The following is a 7639-nucleotide window of genomic DNA, read 5'->3' as shown; positions in this document are numbered from 1 at the left end:
CTGCAGCTCTGGAGTGAAGCCACAGGAGTAATGTACCTGCTGGTGGTTAAGCCACAGTGTAGCATAACACATAGTCTAGTTCTCTGCTAGACATCCCTTCTTTCTAGAGCTCAGAAAGGACACCATATGGGGCAAAGCTATTTCAAGTTCCTCCTTTACTGTTTGGTTTTATTGCCCTTTCCCTGTGTCACAGCAAGCAGCAGAGGGGGTAAGGAAAGCTGTGGCTGCCATTGCTTGAAAATGAAGCAATAGTTGCATGTTTGCAAAACTGCCCACATCAGTGGCAGCGGGTGAAGGTGTCTGAATGAATGCCTGAGTGTGTGCTACCACAAATGCGTGGATATGGAGGGAAGGGGGAGTGGTGACATGGACTGGTGGTACTGGTCATCATAAAGTGGCTGCATGGAGACTGCCCATGTATTTAAAATAGAGGCCCCCCACACTAGGCATTCAGCCCCGTGACTCCCAGGTCTCAGCAGTAGTGTGACAGGCATGGGAGATGTGGCCACAGTGCCAAAGTAAGCTGGAGGAAATCCCTCAAGTGAAAACAAAGGCTCTGTAAGTCATTTCCCCTGAGCTGAACAGAAAGACATCTGTGTTGATACAGCTATTACACACTAATCACAACAAAAGAATTCACTTGCAAACAGCACAGACCCTGCTTGCTTTCTTCTAGACTGACTGAAATGTGAGAGACGTCTTTCCACTGAACTTTACAAGATCTTCTTTCAATGTGGTTTTGCAATGACAGTTTCTATAGGTCACATTGGGCTAAGAGAAGGAAAGAAGGTAAAGAAAAGAGCCTACACGCCATACAGACTATGAAGTCTGAAGTTCAACACAGGCACCTGAGGGGTGGAAAAAGCCACTTCAGTTATTCCAGCTGTGGGTTTGGGGTGGCTGGATGGGCTGTTGCACACGGTTAATTACGAAGGAAGGCACTGTAAGCCCGGGGGGCACAGGGACACGAGCGGACGGGCAATGGGCATTAAAGAGCAGCCTGGGGTGTAGAGCCCACTGGGATGGGGAATGGTGTGCCCGCCGCCACAGCACGGCCCGGCCCGGAGCCCTGCGAGCGCTCATTCTCACCGTGCTTTGCTAAGAGAAATGCTGTCGTCAAAGCTCAGCTTTCACACAATTTAAAGACTTCGGGGCCAAGAACCTAGACTTTAGGGGAGAGTTTGCAACCCGCTCCGAGTTATGTTTTTTGCCTTTATCTTGTACTTCAGGAATAGGATTCCAGGCAGCTCCCGACGGGTCTAGTGGGTGTGGGACACCCCAGTTCAGCTTCTCGCACCCGCCCCCGGCGCTTCCTCCGCGGAGAGCCGCGCTGGGCGGGAGGAGGAGGAGGTGCCTTCCCGGGCCGGGGCGAGGCAGTGCGGTGCTTCTCTCCCTCCTTCCCTCCCTCTCTCCTTCCGCCCCTCCACGCTGCCGGCGCCGGGACTCCTTCCGCGGCCGGGACACGCAGGTGAGGCGGAGCGGGGGGTGCGGAGCGGCGGGGCCGGCCCGGCCCGGGGAGAGCGGGGCTGTTCCGTGGGGACCGGCCCGGGTGCGGCGCTCGGAGCCCCCGGCGGGGCCGGAGAGCGGAGGGGCCGCTGTGGCTCCCTCGGCGCGCAGGTGTCACCGCAGCCAAAGCGGGAACCGTGACAAAAGCCGTCTTTTAAACCTTTGCTTAAAATTGCTCTAAGTGTGAGGTGTAAGGGGTTGTGGCCCGGGCCGCCAAATCCATTTGAAAGCCAACATTACTGAGTATTTCCTTGTTTATGTGACTTTATTCTCTGAGCCTTAACTCCGTGTAACCGCTGTGCTTTGCGAAGACTGTTTCCCCTCTTCTCAAGGCAACAGTTGCCTTCTGTGTGAGTTCAGTCATCCTAATATTTCCCCCTGCTTTCTGTCCCCCATGGGGTTCCCCTTTCCTGGCAGTGAACACCCGTGCTGGGTGCAGCACACCTGCCGCTTGGGCAGGGGGTGAGGAGACTCGCCTGGTGCTTTTCTACAGCCTTCCTTTCTGCAGCCCTGGAAGCTGAAAAGGGTCATTATTTGAGCTGTAAACTGAGTTTTTAGTACAGGCATGGCCATGAGCTCCCTCCTTGAAATGACAGATGCTAATCTGAAATACTTAGGGTTGTCTTATGAGTCAAATACATGAGACTGTAGCTTCTGTAGATGGAAAAAATGACTGTGGTAGGTAGAACTGCAGGAAAAATGTGTCTTGTGAGTACTTGCTTCTGGAGCATTTGTTTTCATTTTAGAGTACGTGTTTCTGATACTCTATCTGACTGTCTCACCTTTGATAGAAAGTGAAGTTTTGTTCAGTTTCTCAGAACTCTTCAGAGGCTGGAAGATGTGTTATTACTATAGACTGCTCTTATATAAATGTTTAGAACACTTTGGGCTGTCAGAAAGCGTGTGCTTTTCTCGCTGTGCTGCTCAGATCATGTCACCTGTGCACAGGAGGCCTTTTAGGTGTCTTGGTCTTGTTTGCTGAGTACTGCTCTTGCAGGTGGGGAGGTAGTTCCCAGACAAGGAGTTACTCGGAGCCATTTGATAGTTATGCTTTGTAAGGGGACTGCGGCAGGGAAGGGCCCATTTACTATCCAACTCTCCTCTGATATGCTTTTATGTTTCTAGGGGGTTTATTTTATGTTTTATTTATTGTGAAATACATTTTATCATGAAATGATCACATTTATCTCTGCATTTAGCTCTTAGTGAAAGGGCGCCTTATACATTTCTCTAAATTTCTAAATGAATATTATGATTGTTTTGAACCAAATGGCTGATTTCTATGTGAGCTTTCCTGCTGAAACCACTGAAAGCAGAGCAGCATGATTATGTTTGGCACCTCTTTGGTTTTGATAAGGTCATCTCATAGGTGTGCAAGTCAAACCCATAGTGGCAATTACACCTCTGTCTTGAAGAAACTCTGGTTATCAATGCCAAACCTGCTTTTATTAGTCCTTCAAAATTTATAGGACTACTACTTTTTGTTTGTTTGTTTGTTTGGTTTTTTTTTTTTTTTTTTTTTTTTGTTTTTTTTTTGTTTTTTGTTGATGTCAATATAGAATTTTTAAAGTATTTTATTTTAAATTTAAATATTTAAATATTTTAAAATCATTGACTGTGAGGCAGCTTGAACTATGTCCTAAGTTAAATCACATTTTAATTCTTAGTTGTAGGCATTGTGGATTTGACATTGTAGTGTATCCACTAGGCTGACTGCCTACAATGGATAAAAAGAGAGAAAAATAATGGAGCTGATTAAACAAACCTTTTGTAGATTTAATTCCCTCTGTATTGTGTTAGCTTATACACTCGATACACAAGAGAAGATGCAGAATAGTGTAAGTTTCATACAAATATTTATACCTCAAATATGCAAAATATTTTCTGTCTCTTAGACAATAGAACTCTGTGCTGCCTGCTGTCAATGCAAAGGTCATGGAAAACAGTCTTTAGCCTTTGTTAACCATTGATGTCTGAGATGTTTTTCTGCTTTTGCTTGGTTTGACTTTTTCAGTAACCTATTACCTTTTCACTGCTGAACTTGGAACCGTTCTTTGGAAAAGGAAGATTTGTGCATGCCAAAGAATCAGTTGTAGCAATCTACAATGACTCTCCTGCAGAAATAGTGTGAGGACCTATTAAAACTGAAAAATACGGAAAACAGTACTCAGAGTGGAGTACAGGTTGGCATGATGGTGGTGGACTTTTATATTTCTAATTACATATGTGCTCCTGAGGGACATCTATCATATATTTCTGTATTTGTGCTACATATATTTTTATTATTATATACACACATCTATTTGCACGGAATTACCAATACCTGGTCCGGAAAGTGTCGGCAATGGTCTGTCATTTGCTGCACTGTGGAAAGTAGAAAGATGAAGTTTATTAAATGACCTGCTGATACCCATAGTTTTCTCCATCCTAGAAAGTGCAAGGGAAAGGTTCTCACTATACTGGCTGCATCCTCTGCTTGTTATTTCAGAGGGATCAGCCCAATTTACCCTAATTCTCCTGGCCGGGGCCTCACACTAACACTAGGCATTAGAGGTATTAGTGGTATAATGGGACACAACTCTCCAGAAACCCATGAAATTGCAGCTATGTTTTAACAAATGGTCAGTCAATTCTCAAGAAATGTATTTTTGTTTATGGAGCAGTTTACTTCTAGCAGCGAATCACCAGTTTGCTCTGCCAGCCCTCAGGCAGAGGAGCGTTCTGCTCTCCTACTTCTGGTCTGTTTTTCTAAGTGTATTTTCTAAAGGAAAAAGCATTAGGAAAGAAAGCAGTGTGCAAGTGAGGGAAATGAGTGTTTGGGTGGACATGTATGCTCTTTGTCTGGTGTGGCAGAAGAGGAACTGGGGCTCCAGGCACTGCCCCGTGGCCATTACGGCACCGGCAGTTCTCAGTCATCCCCTGCCCTGGCCCAGCCACATGGGCTGTGATTCACAGTCAGGGAAAACACCATGTGAGGTAGAACCTTGAGGAATAGATACACAGCTACGTACCTGTGTGAAGATCATCTCATTGTAGGAGGTGCTTTGTGGGGAGGGGAGCAGGTTTTTGCATTTCCTGGGCATGGAGGTGGGATGGAGAGAGAGCCATTTCTTAAAAGTACAGTGAAGTGGCCACTGTGTTCAGATTGGGTTGTGAAATCTTGGGAGGAATGACAGAAGTCTCCTGAGAGTAGGTCTGTCCATCATGGGCAGGGTTTACCTTTCTTAGGAAGCATGACATCTCCTAGAAGTTGTATTTGGTTTGGACAATATCTAAACATTTAGGAGGAAATGGCATTGCTGAAAAGACACCTCTTGGACTGTCCTGTATTCTGGGCAGTTCAGTAAAGCTCATGCTTAGTGTGATGTGGTCCTGCCTTTGTGTGGTGGGCAGGAGATAGGGTTTTCAAGAGCCTGCTGCAGAGAGAGGAGCTGCTCTGGGAGAGTCTGAGCCTGGCCAACAGCTGATGTACAAGAGCTGTTTCCCATCTGCTGAGGCCAGCTGTGGACTCAGGTTTTGGTGATGGGAAGAAGTATTTGGCCATGTTTGCAGTCACAGCTCCTCTGCTGAAGCAAAGCACCAGGCCACCAACTGGGCTACTCTGTTTCAGCTTTAAGGTAAAAATCCTATGCAACATTAAACAAATGCAGGAAAAAAGGAAAAATAAAAGTAGTGTGCTGCAGTATGTGGGATGTGAGCAAAGACTTTCTTGGCACTCCTGCTTTTTTCTCATTTCCATTTCTCTTATCAGCAGATACGTGAATGGTTACCACTTTGCCACACATAGGGAATAACTTCATGTAGGCTTAAGTAAGTCACAGCTGAGTTTCCTGTGAGGAAGGGTTTTGTTCAGCCTTGTGCCTATTACAAGCCGTGATCTGATTAACTTGCAAGATCTATGCCTTGTTTTCAATTGAATGCGAGGCAGAAAAACATAACTTTGGGTAGTAAAGGAAGCAGGATTCTTCCTTCTGAAAGAGGGTCTGGGCAAGACACTGGGATGCTGCCCTTCCAGGGAATGTGCACTGTACACTAGACTGGGACAAAATCCTGACCATTTATGTTTTGAAACAACAAAAGAATACTCTCTTGGTTGTTTTGGGGATTTTTTTCCCTCCACAGGATAGCCACGTAATTCACCATCAGACCCAGGTGATATCTGCACTTTCATTTTAGCTGAACATTGTAAATGTGTCCTAGGCAGCCCTGTGTACAAATCTTGTCAGATTCCCTGTGCTAGCTTACAGGGTAGGTGAGATAATTAAAATATTAATATGTCCAAGGTTGCTACTTGTTCTGTGAATTACAGGATGTCCTATATCACAGGGCAAGCTCCATATCCTGGCAGAAAAAGTTACTGTGTGTATTTTCCTTGCCTTGCCACCCCTGAGCATCTCTTCCCAGCTGAAGTTGCAGTCCATATCAATTCTCAGTGCCATGGCAGGAGGAGGAGAAGAGTGGAGACTCTCCCACTTTGGATTGTGTGACCCAGTTCAAGGGATGTGCTAAGTGAGTTGAGCTGAATGGGCCTTTTTCTGTCCCGTGGGACATCCCTTAAACTGATAATCTTAAATATACTTTGGAATCTTTTGAAATTTACATTTCTACTTAATATGTATCCAGACAAGATGCTTAAAATATTTGTTAACATGAAAAGATCTAACACTCCAGTATTAGGAGTGGCTGGTTGAAAACTGCTATTGCAACTTGAATTCAGCTGGTTTACACATAATCTGTTACATATTTGGTTATGTAGCCACATGTGGTTTTGGTGTTTCATTCAGACCGTGGCTGACTGGACTGTTGCAGTTTGCTTTGTCATGGTCGGCCGTGAGGACCATCTCCTCCTCAGAGCTGCAGGCTGGCAATCAGCCATCCTCAGTGGTCTTTGAATATAGCAGGTTCCATTGTTGGAAGGAGACATATTTACAGCTCCAGTGTGTCAGATGAACTGTGAGGATCTGTTTTATCAGCAGGAAGTTTGAGACAATGGCACAGTGAAAGGCTGTGGAGTGTGAGAGCAGTGAGAGGAGGGCCATCTTTCTGTGTCAGGGGCTGCAGGCAGCCTCTTTTCCACCACAGCAGCTTTGTCTTCCCACCAAGGCACTCTCTCCAACCGGGATTACAGCTTTCTGATGGAAAAAAATAAGTCATGGGCAAGCAGCAAAATTCCCTCAATTTGGTTTAGTTACTTTTTTGGATGTCTTCACCAGAAGCTAACTCTGAAATCAGTCAGTGTGATGCAGGCACTCCCCATGAAAAGCTGAGACCTAACCATAAAGACCTGTGCTATCTTCCCTTTGCAATGCCTTTACTTCTTGTAGTTTTGACCTCAAGGGGACTGGATTATGGCAGCCCAAGTTCTGTTGATGTTTGCTTGATTCTCTAATATCCTTGCATCTCACCACAGATAAGCAGAGTGGAGTAAGATACCATCAAGCATTAATGACTGCATCGCATGCCATCTCAGAGTTTGAGCTGAATGGTGTTCCTTAAGACCATAAATGGCTTGTGACACCTGACATGTGCTCTCATTCCCTGCTTAACTTGCAGCATTTGAAACACCTCAGCATCTGAGATCTAACATGAAGAAGAGCAGAGATAACAAGCTGCTTTGGTAGAGATGCTCACTACCATGCATTAGCCAGAGGAAAGGGGAAACGCAAGACCACAGAACTACGTCAGTTTTGTTTATTTTGAGATTCAGTGAGAAACTTTTCCCCTGAATTAGTACTCATATATCGACATGAATAAAGCTGAAGTCCTTTAGTATTTCTTGTTGCTCAGGATGCACTGTATGTGAAGAAGAAATTCTTCAAGGTCACAGCCTGGCTTTTCAGTCCTGTATGGGGAGACTTTATTAGCAAGTGGCTGAAATGCAAGTAAAAGCAAGGATTTCTTTCACTACTTCCTGTGGGTAGACAGGTGTTCAGCCACCCCCAGGAAAGCAAGTCTACAGCATGCAAAGCAGTTTCTAGGGAAGACAAATGTCATAACTCCAAATGTCTCCCCTTCCTCCTTCTTCCTCCCACTTTATATACTGAGGTGATGTCATATGATCTGGAATATCGCTTTGGTCAGTTTAGGTCACCTGTCCCAGCTGTGTCTTCTCCTGATTTCCTGTGCATCCCCA

The 7639-nt window shown here is 45.4% G+C and overlaps 1 protein-coding gene across 3 annotated transcripts in view; it reads left to right on the top strand.

Annotated features, from left to right (window-relative positions):
* The first annotated feature begins 1351 nt into the window (after window positions 1–1351).
* The window catches only part of TEC (tec protein tyrosine kinase), a 43992-nt gene continuing 37704 nt past the window's right edge, over window positions 1352–7639 (top strand). For all 3 annotated transcript variants that reach the window (XM_083861650.1, XM_083861649.1, XM_083861647.1), the window contains exon 1: window positions 1352–1468. The gene's annotated coding sequence lies outside the window, so the exon portion shown is untranslated. The remainder of the gene's footprint in view (window positions 1469–7639) is intronic.

This window comes from Zosterops lateralis (assembly GCF_965231275.1).
Source record: "Zosterops lateralis genome assembly, chromosome: 5".
NCBI classification, from domain to species: Eukaryota; Metazoa; Chordata; class Aves; order Passeriformes; family Zosteropidae; genus Zosterops; species Zosterops lateralis.
This window is presented reverse-complemented; position numbering and strand designations above follow the sequence as displayed.